Raw genomic sequence first — 15,585 nt, forward strand, 5'->3', positions numbered from 1 at the left:
TAGTGATTTATGCTGAATATTTTTTAAAAAATATTTTGGATCCTAATTGCTGTTGGAGTCAATGGGTAATTAACAGCTTTCATGAAACTATGTATATCTCAATAGGTCTTTCAGGTGGAATAAGTCATTTGCAAAAAATATATATTTGTGCACATATTTTATGCAGCTAAAAAGTTCAGTAAAATTTTATTAAAATTATTTTGATCAGCAGAGTGTATTTTTAGTCAAAATAATTTACCTTTATACATTGATTTATTTCTAACATTCCATATCCTTCTTTACTTCTACTAAAAATAATCTCTGAAAGTTACACTACACTTTGATTTATAGAAGTATTTTGAAAACTGTTATTTTATTCGTTTGTCTTTCATTTCTGAGATATGAACCAGCCTTTAAAAATAACTGATTTTTTAATTTGCAGATTGAACTAAAGAAATAAATATCTTTTAAGTTTAGAAACTCAGTTTGCATCTGAGAAATAATAGGACAAACATACATTCCTTCAGAGCTGCTAATTGTCAGAATCCTTGCTTACAACCCAAGGTTCTGATTTTAGGTTATTGTTTTTTAAATATTATTTTCAGACAAATACATCAATCCTGAACATAAACCACTTATTTCCAAAGGACATCTTTTTTAAAAGGTGAGTGGCTAGAGCCGACAGATTTCAATTTTTTCAATGGCACACAATTAAGACAAATATTTTATGAAAATAATCCTTAACACAATTTCCAGCTGCCAGTTAGTTCAGGCCCTTGAAAGTTTGGTACTCCTATTCTATGGTATATAAAGGCATTGTTGGGAAACAAAACCATTTTAATTGTTTTTGTAACAAATACCCATTTGTGTTAATGAATTTCAAATAACTATTTTTTTTTAAATGAGGTGTGTTTTATACTAGTGATTTAAACTATGTTTATAAATTATTTTAATTGTATTGATATAAATGTGTATCTACTTTCCAATTTTTCATTATTTGGTTTTGAGTGTACAAGTGATTAAAGAAGGCTAGGAATTAATGAGTTTATGCTTTCTTACACTCTTAAAAAGTATTCAGTTAAAAACCATAGTCAACAGTTTCTTAATGTAAGATTCAGCATTTCCAGTAATGGAACTAGAGAGATTTACTATTTGATATTATTTATATTGCAAATATCAAGAGCAAGTCTCTTGTCTACCAAATGAAATATGGATATACAGTTAATTCAATCAAAGAAAAATAAATAAATAGTCTTATTGCCCAGTATAGATTTAATAGCAATAAATTCCATATGTTTATATGCAGTTCATACAATTATTTTAACTTTAAGTCTCACACAAGCTACTTTGTATTTATTTAATGCTTATTTCTTATAATTATTTATCCTACATGCTTTGCTGGATATTTACTATTTCTGTTTAATGGAGAAGATACTGGATGCTACCCATTGCAGCATTTCACATTTAACTTAAGGTTTTTAAAACCTAAGGACTATCAGGAATGGTTTAGGTTGCATATAGCAAATAATAAAGATATAAATAAAAGACTTGAATGAACCAGAGGTGTACTTCTGTGATGTTGGTTGGGTCTTCTATATTTTAATTCAATTTATTCATTTGTTTTGTTTTATTAGCAGTATGATTAAACACCAAAGTAGTAATTCAGTACTTCTTATTTTCAAGACTTTGAAACGGCACTGAATGAAAATGCATTTGTATTTATATGCGGACGGGAAGACATAGGCAGTCCTTGGGTTAAGAATATCTATCTTATGGACAACCCATACTTACAAACGTGCTGCCTTTTACTAAAAATGGTGGATAGTATTCTCCTTCTTCAGACTGATGAACTGCTGAAACCAATGAAGCCACACAGGTTTTTAATACACTGCCTGTATTTAGCATTTTTTGATGGTTTCTGAAACCATTGGGTGACTTTAGTAGTTGTCAGCTTGAGGAAGGACAATCCTATCCACCATTTTTAATACAGGCAGTCCATTCGTATGTATTATTCCAACTTACATACAAATTTTGAGTTAAAGACACCATTAGGAATGGAACTCCTTATTAACCCAGAGACTGTATGTAGGGAGAAAAGAAAAAAAAAGGGAAATCAGTACACATATTTGGACATTTAGATTTGACTTCAAAAGTTCTTTGGGTGAAAATGTAGTAGGAATGCCACATTGTTTTCCCTTAAAATCTCACATTGCATGTGAACTTTGATAAGTTTTCTAGTAATGATTCTCTCTCCCCCTGCATCCCATTATTTTAATATAATGTCTAAGGAGAAAGTTCTACTAGCAACTTCATTTCTTTCTAGTTATATATTTTGTCTGATGAGATTAAATCGATCTAGAATCCACAAAAAAATATTTTGGAACTTAGAATCAGTTCAAAGCATTTTTACAGTACATATTGCTATACTATCTAGCAAATATCTCAGATATTAATATTCCCTTTATAGACAAAATTAAAGCCTTTGAAATCTGAAAATGCCTTTGAGATATGACTTGATGCCAGTGGTTATAGCATCAAAGATATATGATTCATTTATTTTAATATTTAGTTTGATTTCTCTGTAGCATGGGTATTTTATTTTTTATTGATGGATGTTGTAGACTATAAAAATACTTTTAATTTCCATAAAGTAAATAAATTACAATTTTAAACTATTTAAATTTCATTCTTTTTTACTGTGAGTTTTTATTCAAATAGAGGTGAAATGAGGATAGCAAAATGGCACTATTAAAGTATTGAAAATTGAGTTATACTATAAATTTGGACATTCTAGCTTATAGTCAAATATCTTAGGGATTGTTTTTCCTAATTATTGCAAATATTTCTTATTAAGAGCCAAGTTAGTACCTTTGTTTGAATCAATTTTTGTCAATTCAGCATCCATCACAAATAATTGCTCTTACTGAGTTCTGAGTATGATAGTTCTTCAGTACAACAAAATGCAGTGAGTTTGCTGAACAACTGTTCTTCCATTCCTACCAATGTAACTAGTGATAAGGGATGCTTCATCAGCATCTGGAGGCTTGTGAATTACCAAAGGAATGTCTTGAATTTATGGTTGCAATTTAATTTATACAAATGCTTGACAATAGCTCTTTTAAAGGGATGTTAAACGATTTTGAAAAGCAACATTTATTTATTTGTTTAGTTTTATATTCTTGTATTCACGATGGACAGAATAGGAATCTCAAGAATATATACCGAAATAATATAAATGTAACTAAAAGCATGAAAATCCATATAAAACATTACAAGGAAAACATCAGCATAAATCAACTTTATCTGCGCATAGCAATCCATAGAAAGCATAATACAAAAATAAATAAGGAGCAATTTAGAATTCTAGCTCAGCATCATTATTCAAACTGGACAGGAGCAAAAAGGTCTTGAAGAAAAATAAAATAAAAAGTTTAATATACATTTCACAGGAGAGGTTTCTACATTTGCAGGCCACCACTGAAATTGTGCCCATCAGTCTAACTGACTTAGAAACAGTTGATCTATATTCAAAAAAACGGTCTCTGCTTAAAGTAATGGTTAGGCTAACAGTTAGCAGGCATATTTTGAGTTTTTGAATTACAGAATTAAGCTTACTGTGGGCTTCTCTCTCTATGGCTTTTGAATAAACCATACTTGTCATTAAATTATTCTTCAGTTAAGAAAAGGCTTTCTCTCTTTTTATTAATATACAATTCTATTACCATTTAAAGTAGACAAAAAGATATCAAAATATTATGAAGTTAGTTTAGCATGGCAAAACATTTGAATTAATTTAAAAATAGTCCTGTATACAGTTTGTTTATTGTAGCACAGTCTAGATATGATTATGTCATGAACTGGAGCAGGTTTTTTGTTTGTTTGCTTTAGTTCTAGGATAACATTTAGGATGTTCGTCACTGGACTTTTTGGTTTTTCTTTGAAGATGTTTTGCTTCTCATCCAAAAAGCTTCTTCAGCTCTCAGCCCTCAGATGTCTTCAAAGAAAAATCAGAAAGTCCAGTTGCACCTTTGGGAGAACCATGACCTGGATAACTGAGAACTATGTCTACATAGACATTAGGATATTCATTTGGCTTTTCAAAAGTGATGTAAGTGTATGTTTTTATTAAGACTTCCATTAAAATTATCATATAAATGCAGATGAAAATAAAGATGTTATGAAAATGGGGAAGGAAATGCAAGGGGAAAGAAAGCTTGTAGGTATAAGGGAAAGGGAAAAAAGGATTGACTTTCAACTTTTTTCAGCACAATAAAGTACAGAATAGCTTCAATGTTTTACTTTTCTAGCTTAATAAGTACAAGCCTTTTCTATAACAGACCATATGAACCAGCAAAAACCAATGTGAAAGGTTCATTTTTTTCTATAGAAATAGTGTAACTGTATCTAACATCTGCTTATTCTTTCACATTTCCAGTTTTGTAGCAGTCTCACTGATGTATAGTCATGTTTACTTCTCACCCTTTATCTTTAGTGTAACACCTACTATGTTATCCCTGAGGATCTGATCTTGCTTAGCAAATTTAGCATCGCTTGCTGCATCAGATCCTTCCTGAAGAAGGACAGTGTTGTGGGGTAATGGAGGAATAATTCTAGACCATTCCTGTTTGTTTTTCAAGAGTTAAATTGAAAAAAATTTGGAAGGGCAATTACAAAATTTAGAAAATTGTACCATTGTGACAGTGGGAGTTGTGGCATACAAATTTAGTAAATAAATTGTCTAATGCTATAATCTACCAGTAGCATTGTGTTAAAATAAAGCCTACTTTTAAACTTTATTTTTAAAAGAACTAATTAATAATTGCTTAGTATTCTCACAATATTTGTCCCTCTGTTTTATTAACACATAAACTGTTCTCATTCAGGAAGAATGTTAACTTTAACTATGATTTCTTTAGCAAGCTCTGTGGACTTCCTATTGTAGCTTAGAGCTGTGGTGGCACAGTGATTAAAATGCAGTATTTCAGGCAAACTCTGCCCATAGCCAGGAGTTTGATCCTGACTGCCTCAAGGCTGACTCAGCTTCCATCTTTCCGAGGTCAGTAAAATGTGAACCCAGATTGTTGGGGGCAATATGCTGCTCTGTAAACCACTTAGAGAGGGTTGTAAAGCACTGTGAAGTGGTAAGTCTAAGTGCTATTTTTGATCTTCATATATCGTCAACAACAGGAATATGCAACTTCAGTCAGGTCCAGTGTAGGTGCAAAATATGTATGTATTGTTATAAGAAATAAAATATTCGAAGAAATAGATTAGAGGAATTTGAACCTGAGGAAAAATGAGGACATGCAGAATGGGTCAAAAGCAAGGATTATCCAGAAACAATGTTGGGTAATAGCTATCACAGGTAAGAATTGCAATGCAGGAGCTAACAATTGTAAACCACCAGGTGTGATGGGTAGTGTAAAAATTTGATGAATAGGGAAACTAAATAAAGATCAGACAAGATTGGGAATGGCAGCTGTTTATGATAAGAGCTTTTAAGGAGCAGGCCACGTAATAGTCAAAGAGATGCTGAGGTGACACAGAAGGAATGTGTGACTGATTCTGCTGATAGAAAATGAAAAGACAAGTTGTAGTGACTAATACAAACAGGAGTCTGTTAAAAGACCCCAATTTGTAACTACAATTTATGGAGTGCTCCTGTCTTCCCTTACATTATCTGATTAGTTTTGTAACAGGAAATATAACTGAAGACATGTGTGATTATTATTAATAAAGTTTTTGTAGGCAAGAGAGACTTTCTGTGCACTCCCTTGAGCCTTTAATTATTGCATAAGATCCTGAAGTGTTTGTTGTATGTCTGTTGAAAACATGTGAGTGTATCCACTCATACATTCTCACTTCTCCTCCCACTGAACCAAGGCTACATACTATTTTTTACCATACAATTGGGAGAACACCCATGATTATCCCTTCATTTTTTTTGTTTTGCTCATGTGCTTACAGAACTTACAGAAAATAAAACTGAACTTCTACCTCTCCCTTCTTTACTGGTATACACCTATTCCAAAAAGAAAGTAAGTAAAAGTTATCATAATCAGGTGATGGAATGGACTAGAGGCATATGAAGTGGTTGTCAGGTTTCCAAGTGATGAAATCCATTTAAAAAGAAAAGTACAAAGTACATCTTCTAAAAAGATTTCTTTTATTTAGGAAAGCATCAAATTGGCAAAGTCCATGGTAATTCCGGATCTGACACAACCTGGAATTACCCCACAATATTACAAGTTAGAAACAACCCCCAAAAGTCACATTCTCCAATAGAAGTAATTCAACATTGCTTGATGTCATAAATCTCCACCTCAAGGGGCCCAAGCAAGGACAGCTTGTTTTCCCATGGGAAGGATAATCACCTAGCCAAAACAACTTTCTTTATCTCCACTCCTCCCCCCTTAGGAATGTGACAAGCCCGAAACCCTTCCCCCCATGACTACCACAGAGAAAGTAAGAAAAAGAATATATACTAACTAACTAAACTAACTAAAATGGCTACACTTATGTCAATTTCAGGCTTGACAGTGGTGTGACCCAGAAATAAAATCAACTTCCTTCTGTCGTCTATCCTGCAAAGGCATTTCTTTCAGTAACATTAATGCCATTCACACAAACTGTCATGGATTCTTGGAGATAGCTGTTGCATTGATTTCAGGAATGTATTTATTTTCACTTTAGTATTTCACCTTTCCACTCAGTAAAATACAAAATACGAATATGAAAATACAAAATAGAGAACAAAAAGTGTTTTTAAAACGATCAGGAAATAAGAAAACATGGAAGGTCCCTACTTCAGCCCTTGGATAAAATTTTGGAAATGCATTTCTTACAGAAGAGAACCAATTCCCATTATCTCTTCCACAGCCTTCTCCTTTCCCAACAATGCCTGAGATAGCGACATAGTGCCAAGCCTGGTGTGTGGCTCCAATGTAATGGATCCCTGCCTAAAGCCACATAGCCCAGGAGAAACAGGAAGGGTGCGAAGTCCCATCTGCAAGTCAGATAGACAGTAACTTCCATTATGCCAGTTTTTAATTATCCAAGTCTTTGCCTTCCTATATGGGTAGTCCTCAACTTACAACAGTTCATTTAGTGAATGTTCAAAGTTACACTGGCACTGAAAAATGTGACTTATGACTGTTTTTCACAGTTACAATCCTTGCAGCAATCCCATGATCATGTGATCAAAATTCAGATGCAGGGAGAGACTTCCGGTTGGGTACTGTGTCGGTGCGGAGCTGAGGAACGGATCGCCGCTCTGAAAGATTCCGATTTTCGCTAGTTGGTGGCTTTTCGGGGTGTGTCGGACCCTGGAGGGGTAGGGAAAAGAAAGGGGAAGACACAGAGGTCTTGGGGAGGTGCCACAATCCCAGAGACTGGAAGAAGAACCCCCTGAAAACCAACGGCAGAAGAGGGAGATCGTGACAATTGTGACACACAGCAGCACATCCGATTAAAAGAAGTGAAAAGAGGGAAACAGCAGGCTGAGCACTGGAAAGGCATATTTAAAGAAGATTTTCAGAATATTGGTGTATATTGTAAAGGAAGCTCTGATTTGAGTGGTGTGGTGAAGCGGCGGAACTATTGACAGGAGCGCTGACTGAAAAAATGGCAGAGATTTATGCTGACTAATGGAATCGTGAAACCCGAGGAGACGAAGGGTGAGAGTGAACTATAGAAACTTATTGTCCATTTATTTGAGAAGTGGGGAAAGAAAGAGAAGTGAAAGTGGTTAAGTGGTATAGGAAAACGAAATGACAATTAAGAGTGTAAAACTTGGAAAAGAACTTTTGACGCATTGAAAGATTGGAAGAAAGGACTGGGGAAAAGAAACTTTAATTTGATAAATATCGACAGAAGAAATTAGAAAGGCAATTGGAGCCCAAAAACCAAATAAAACCCTGGCCCGGATGGAATTCCGTTTGAATTCTATAAGGAGTTTCAAGAGTTATTGGAGGAGTTAATGACAGACTTATATAATGAAGCCTTGGATAGTGCTAATATACCAAAGTCATGGACCGAAGCATATATAACCCTTACTCACAAAGAGCAATCAGACCCACAAAAAATTCAAAATTATAGGCCAATATCACTTTTAAATGTAGATTACAAGATTTTGGCCACAATATTGGTGGAAAGATTAAAGAAAATATCAAGTAGGATTATTCATACTGACCAGAATGGGTTTCTGCCATATAGACAAATGAAGACAACTACAAGAATAATTATGGATGTTTTAGAATTCTATGAAGTACACACAACTAAAACAATGGCACTGATGTTTTTAGACACTCAGAAAGCTTTTGACAATTTGAATTGGAATTTTTTTATTAAACAATTGACAGGCATGAAATTTGGTGAATTTTTTTTAGGATTCATTAAAACGATATATAATACCCAAACTGCAACAATATTAATAAATAGGGAAAATACAGATAATATAAAGATAAATAAGGGTGCAAGACAAGGATGCCCCTTGGATCACCTACTTTATATATTAGCAGAAGAGATACTACTGGTACAAATCCGACAAAATCAAGAGATCAGGGGGTTAAAAGTTAAAAAAGAGGAGTACAAACTTCAAGCATTTGCTGATGATATGGGCATTTATAGTGGAAGATCCCCTGGAAACGACACCCATTTTGATGAAAGAAATAGAACAATATGGAAAGGCGGCAAGGTTAAAAATTAATAAAGAATAAACAAAAGTGATAACAAAAAACTGTACAAATGAACAAAAGGAAGAACTAACAAAGACATTAGGGATACAGGTAGTAAATAAAGTAAAATATCTGGGGATATGGCTGAGAGGTGCTCATCAATTAAAAAAGATAATTATGATAAATTAATAATTCAAATATTTAAAGTCTTAGATAATTGGGCTAAATTACAAATACCGTGTTTCTCCAACAATATGGCCTCTACCATTAGGAAGGCCCAGCATGATTTCTAGGCATGAGGTGAAATTTAGCCCCGCCCCCAAAATTTAGGCCTATTTAAACCATGCGTTTCCCCGCCATTTCTCACATCGTTTGTTAGAACTACACGAGGTGAAGAGAAATGGGGGGGAAGGGTGGGGGGATGGGGAGAAAACTTGCCTTAAGGAGTGCCCTGCAGGTAGCCTAGGCTAGAATACCCCGATAGCCAATAGAAGCTCCCTGAAGGCAGAGTCCCCAACCACTTCAGGGTGTGGCATGGCTGCCCGTGTCCCCTCGCCTTTAGGCAGTCTCTTGGGTGATGGAAGCTTCCCAAATGCAGTCACCAGCCAATCGATTGGCCGGTAGAAGCAGCCTCGGGGTGAGCGCACACACACACACTCCCCTCGCCGTGAGGCCGCTTCTATCAGCAGACCAAAGCTCCCTTGAAGGCAGAGTCTCCAGCTGCTTCAGGGTGAGGAGTGGCTGCCCGTGTCCCCTCGCCTTTAGGCAGTCTCTTTCGGGTGATGGAAGCTCCCCAAGTGCAGTCACCAGCCACATCTATCGGCTGGTAGAAGCGGCCTCACGGCGAGGGAGTGTGTGTGTGCACTTGCCCCGAGGCCGCTTCTACCAGCCGATAGATGTGGCTGGTGACTGCACTTGGGGAGCTCCATCGCCCGAAAGAGACTGCTTAAAGGTGAGGGGACACAGGCAGCAACGCCTCGCCCCGAAACAGCTGGGGACTCTGCCTTCGGGGAGCTTTCGTCGGCCGATAGAAGCTGCCTCGCGGCAAGGTACGTGCATATGGGCTGCTCTTGGTGGGGGAGGAAATTAAGTCACCCCCGAAAAGACGGCCTAGCCGTGTTTTCAGGGGTCAAAAAAAATAAGGCCCACCCTTATTTTGTGAGAAACACGGTATGTCTATTAGGCCATATTGCAATAGTAAAAATGAATAGCCTGCCAAAATTGTTATTTTTATTTCAGATGGTGGCAGTCAAAGCTTTTTTGAAGAACTGAATAAACATATCCAAATTTATATGGCAGGGGAAAAAACCCAGAATAAAATATAAATTATTTCAGGACGATAGAAAAAAAGGAGGCTTTGGTCTTCCAGATTTCGAAACATACTACTATGCTGCGATAGCAACCTGGCTCAAAGACTGGGTTAATTTGATAAATAAAAGGATCTTAATATTAGAGGGCTTTGATCTCCAACTTGGATGGCACGCATTTATGTGGGATGGAAAGAGTAAACACCACTTGTACTTTCAAACGCATTACATAAGGAGTGTGTTATTAAATATTTGGGAAAAGATAAAAAAAGTACATTACTATAAGGTCCCACTGTGGTTATCTACAATAGAGGCAGTTACACATCCAAACGTTTTAGATTTTGATAATATTGTAAAATATAAAGATCTATTATATCAAACCAGAGAGTTAAAGGGTAGGAATCAAATACAAATTCAAGGAAAAGAGATAGCATGGTGGCCCTATGCGCAGATACAAACGCATTACAAAAAAGATAAAGAACAATTTGGTTTTAATATGACCTACCAAGAATTAGATAAGATTTGGCATGGAGAGGAAAGGAAATTGATTCGTAAAATATATAAATATCTATTGATTATAAATTAAAAGAAGAAACAGTCAAGGAGTGTATGATAATTTGGGCAAAAAATGTGGGCCACAGCATTGAATTAGATAAGTGGGAACATATTTGGGAAATAAATTACAAACTAACTATGTCAGCCTCATACAAAGAGAATCTCTATAAAATGGTGTATCGTTGGCACACCACAAGACTAAGATATTCCCGAACCTCCCTCCAAATTGTTGGAAGTGTAACTGCATCCAGGGAACATACTTTCATATGTGGTGGACATGTCCATATGCTCAGAAGTTTTGGCAAAATATCAAAAATTGGATTCTAAATATAACTAAAGAAGATGTAAAACTTGAACCCGAAACCTTTTTGCTGGGTATGATAGCCTCAAAAATAGAAAAAAATATCATTATTTAATCTTGCACATTACAACGGCAGCCAGAATAAGCTATGCTCAAAATTGGAAACTGTCTATTGTCCCTTCAGAGGAGATGCTCATTAAAAAAATTCACGAGTGTGCAGAGATGGACAGCCTAACCAAATTACTAAAAAACAGCAAAATACTACAAAGTTTGGAACTGTTGGTACGAATGGTTAAAGAAAAAGAATTAAAGAAAAACATTTGACAACTGAATAAATTATGAAACTATGAAGGACGTGCATTTAATCATAAAGTATTCTGTCAAATTAAAACATTAAAAGAACGAGGAAGGTATTGTAACAAGGTAGATTACGTCAATGTTATGGGGTAAAAGAAAAAAAGTAAAAGAAAAGTGTAACCAATGCTCAATACCTGCTGCAAAATGTATATATGTATATGTTTATATGTTTGTTTCTTTTTAAATGTTTTAAATATATGAAACTTAAATAAACTTTATTTTAGAAATTTTAAAAAAAAATCAGATGCCGGGCAGTTGATTCATATTTATGACGATTGCTGTGTTCAAAGGGCATGAGATTACCTTTTATAACCTTCTTATAAGCAAAGTCAATGCAAAATCCAGATTCATTTAACAACGGGGTTACTAACTTATCAATTGCAATGATTCACTTAACAACTGTATCAAGAAAGGTCATAACATGGGGGAAAATTCACTTAATGTCTCACTTAACAACAGAAATTTTGGGCTCAATTCTGGTCATAGGTCAAGGATTACCTGTATGTGATCCTTGACAAAATCTCTGTATTTCACAAATGGTTCTAGTCCTTTCCTTTAAGACTGATGAAATACTTAGCCTATAAGGTATTGTAGTTCTCATGACTAAGGTGTTCAGCTAGTCAGCTGCGATCAACTCTAATGCTCCTGAGAAACATGTATTTCACATCATATTTTTTTTAAACAAATTTTATTAATTTTAAAGACAAACAAAGCATCATTAGACATTAAAGACATTAAACCTCTTTCCATTATAAATTTTTACAAGGCAGATAAAACATTGTTTTATACAATATAATTCTGATATATCCCATTTCCACTTAAATATCTTTTAGCAGATTTCTCATTATTTCTCTTTGCTCTTATTCAATTACATTTCTTCTATATTTATCCATTTTATACTCATCATATTCATATTTCCCTCTGTCTTGTTTACAATTATTCTCCTCTCGCTTTCCTCCAAGGTTTTATTAAATCTCAAACGGACATACACACACAAAACACAAAAACATAAAACTTCTTTTTAAAAAGTAGCTTGGCCCCAGATTACCTCTCTTTGTATGGACTTCAATTAAATTCATGTTCAACTTATATGCCATTACCTATCTTATTTACCCTTCTATATCTTCATTATAACTTCTCCCTGCTTTCCACTCTTCTTAATTCTATTTTATTTATTTCATCTTAATTTAAATCATTATATTTGTATCTTTTGTCCATTCTTTTCCAATTATCCATTTATCTCATTCCCTATAGTAGAAAAAAAAAGATTTCTCCTGAAATCACTAATCGAAGTATGATGCCTTTCCATCGCTCCCCTAAATTAACATTTAAGGTAACACCTAGTTCCCTATCTGATTCTGCTTAGTACATTCTACCTACTAAGTTTTTTAAAAAAGAAAAAAAATAGTAAATCCATAAAGTAATTAAATATATAATTAAACATTAAATCTCATAACATTCCAATTATCTATTTACTAACATCCACACAATAGTCAATTAAACTCTATACTTAAACTAAATATTTTAAACATTCCTTTTAATATTTTATTAAATCTTAAAATCTATCATTATTAAACCTTTAATGTTTTAATCTTTACTTAAGTCTTATAAAATTCTAATTTTCTATTTCTAATACAAATACTACAATACTATCTTATATACCTTGCAGAATCCTTTTGAAACAAAATTATGCATTACCCTTTATCCCTAAAAAAAAATTTATTTTTCACATCTTGTTTCATACCTTTGTGGCTTTTTTCCCCCTTCTTCCTTCCTATCTTATCCCATCTGGTCTTTTTACCCCCCTTAGCTTCCCCTCTCTGTTGTATTTCTCTTTTCTTTTGCTTTCTAACATTGTATTGATTTTGCATCTTATTTTTCTCTTTCTTGGATGTTTTTTTAAGTCTTATGTCCTTTTTCCTTCCTCTCTTTCTCCTTCCTTTCTTAATCAACTTTGTAGACTCGTTAAAGATGGCTTCTTCTTCTTCTTCTTCTTCTTCTTCTTCTTCTTCTTCTTCTTCTTCTTCTTCTTCTTCTGCTTCTGCTTCTGCTTCTGCTTCTGCTTCTGCTTCTGCTTCTGCTTCTGCTTCCTCCATCAATTGTTGTGTTTGCTGATAAGTGGCAAGCGCCATTTCTAAAAAGCGAAAAATTTCTCTCACACCGTCTTTACCTTCTTTCTTTATTTTACCATATTCCTCTCTCAGTTCATCAACAGATAAAGCCATTATAAACCTTTTCTTCTTCTTTTTTCTCTTCTTCTTCTTCTTAAAAGAACCAAGATAATTCAAAGCTTGGAACAATTCCCCAAAATCCCAAAGTCATCAAACAATCCAAACAGAGCACAAAGTTCTTCACACTTTTTCTTCCTGGGGTAATATCAATTGGAAAGGGAGAAAAAAAACCCAATCTGTATTTTAAAGTCTTATTGCGATTAACTTCCAATCTCAAAATCTTCCAGGCATCTCCTCCAACAAAATCTTAATATAAATTATTCTTTTGTCCTCTCCCTTCCCACTTGTAACAAAAAGCTTTAAATTTTTACCTTCTATAAAATAGCAGGATTTTCAATGTCCATTTATTAATTCCGTATGGAAGGAGAGTAAACTTTCTCTTTCAGCACTTTCACTCGCCGCTTATAAATCTCTTCTGGAAACAAAGTATCTTTCAAAAAATCAGGATTTTCAGGATATTTAATGTATCTTATAGTCCCAGTTCAGCCAAAAAACTTTCGCTTCAAAACTTTCTCCTCCTTCCTCCAGCACAATCTTGTCCAGCTGCCGGCTTCTTTGTGGCGGCCATTGCTGACCGCCGCTCCACCGCCTTGAGAAAAGGGGGTTATGCTGGGTGGGTAAGGGGTCTGCGAAAACCCCAAACCCCTGTCTGGGTCCCCCCTATCTTCGGCTGCCTCTACGGGGCAGCCTTATCCTCCAGACCCATCGGAATCGGAGGCACCAAGACGGCTAGCGCAACAGGGATCGCGGAGATCGCGAAACCCCGCCGCCACCGAAGCCTGGCAAAACCGGAAGCCGTATTTCACATCATTTTTAATTACCATAAAATTAATTGTTATGCCTAATTCAAAACTTCCCTTGACATGACAATGGTACATAAATGGTTCCCAGAAAGGAGAGGGTGGGTGGGCTAAAAATAGGAGTCTATCCGTAAGAGACTATACATCTGATACATCCTATTTTCAGAATGACTCAAGTCCTCTCTGAAGGAAAAAAAACCCCTTCCTGATAAGTCCAGTATCCCATTCTATGGAGGGCAATTTTTAATGCTCAAAGCTTGCCTCCTTTAGTTTTGTGCTAACTTCACCAAAGGAGTACTATGCATATTTGCTGCTTTTGGTTACTTATAAAGAAATAATGGACAGATAAAAATCAAACATATAAAGTCCCCATTTTTATTGCTTTTGTTCTTTTGTTTTCAGGGAGGATAACTTGTTTTAAAAAACAGTGCATTGCTAATTACTTTTGATAATTATGTAGCATGTTGTCCATTGAAAAATGATAAAGGGAATTTTAATGCATACTAGTCTGAAAACTCAGTTATGTATAAAGGCCAAGGATCTGCATCTGTAACAAACATTTTGGAATCTGCAAAAAGAGAATAGCAGCAGATAAACAGCCACCCAACAATGGGAGTTGGGCTCTTCTCAGATTCACAGTCATGGCTTTGTCATGTATAAAGACAACAGAATACAGTTGACTGCTTGTCTCTTCATTCCTTGGCAGTTTGTTTGTGAAAGCTTTGTTTAAACAAATGCATGTTGAACTACTTTGCCAATTGGATTGTGGTTGGTGTGTTAATGCTGCATTAGTTTGAAGCAGGGGATCTCCATCCTTGGCAACTTTAAGCCTAGTGAACTTCAGCTCCCAGAATTTTTGAGCCAGCAATGGTGGCTGAAGAATTCTGGGAGTTGAAGTCCTCCAGGCTTAAAATTGTCAAGGTTGGAGAACTCTGGTTTGAAGAACAGGTCTAGGACATTTGCATTCCTTACAAAGCTTTGAAAATGAAAAAGGCTGTGACATATAGGCTGACTATCCTGCACTATCTAAGTCCTAACTGGGTCAGTTTTAAACATTTGTTATTGCAATCTTTTTCCCCTTCTTTCTAAAGTGTACATTTTATTGGGTTTTATTATAAGAAGTAATTTTAATTATTACAATTAATTACTCATTTAGTAAAAAGAATACATGGATATTATGTGTGTATGTGTCTCTGTAAAATATTTTGACTACATGAATATAATATTTCTTTAACATCTGCATGAAAACAAGGATCAGGTGTTGCCACCTTCATTCTTCATCTGCTAGCAATTTTCTTTAAACAAAAGATATGGCTGGATGAACGTGAAACAAAGAACATGCAGATTACTATCTTGCCAGGGAAATGAATAGTATTCCAC

At 35.0% G+C, this 15,585-nt stretch overlaps 1 protein-coding gene and 1 long non-coding RNA gene across 13 annotated transcripts in view; one reads left to right on the forward strand and one right to left on the reverse strand.

Annotated features, from left to right (window-relative positions):
* Positions 1-15,585, forward strand: part of NPAS3 (neuronal PAS domain protein 3) — a 783,057-nt gene that overhangs the window by 138,608 nt on the left and 628,864 nt on the right. The window lies entirely within an intron of this gene.
* LOC148133420 (uncharacterized) overlaps positions 12,052-15,585 on the reverse strand; it is a 356,457-nt gene continuing 352,923 nt past the window's right edge. Inside the window, exon 2 of the long non-coding RNA XR_015746769.1 lies at positions 12,052-12,148. This is a non-coding gene — a long non-coding RNA (uncharacterized LOC148133420). The remainder of the gene's footprint in view (positions 12,149-15,585) is intronic.

The sequence above is a fragment of the Notechis scutatus genome, chromosome 1 (assembly GCF_049901735.1).
Source record: "Notechis scutatus isolate UNSWTSFEM ecotype Mainland chromosome 1, rNotScu1.2, whole genome shotgun sequence".
In the NCBI taxonomy this organism is placed as follows: Eukaryota; Metazoa; Chordata; class Lepidosauria; order Squamata; family Elapidae; genus Notechis; species Notechis scutatus.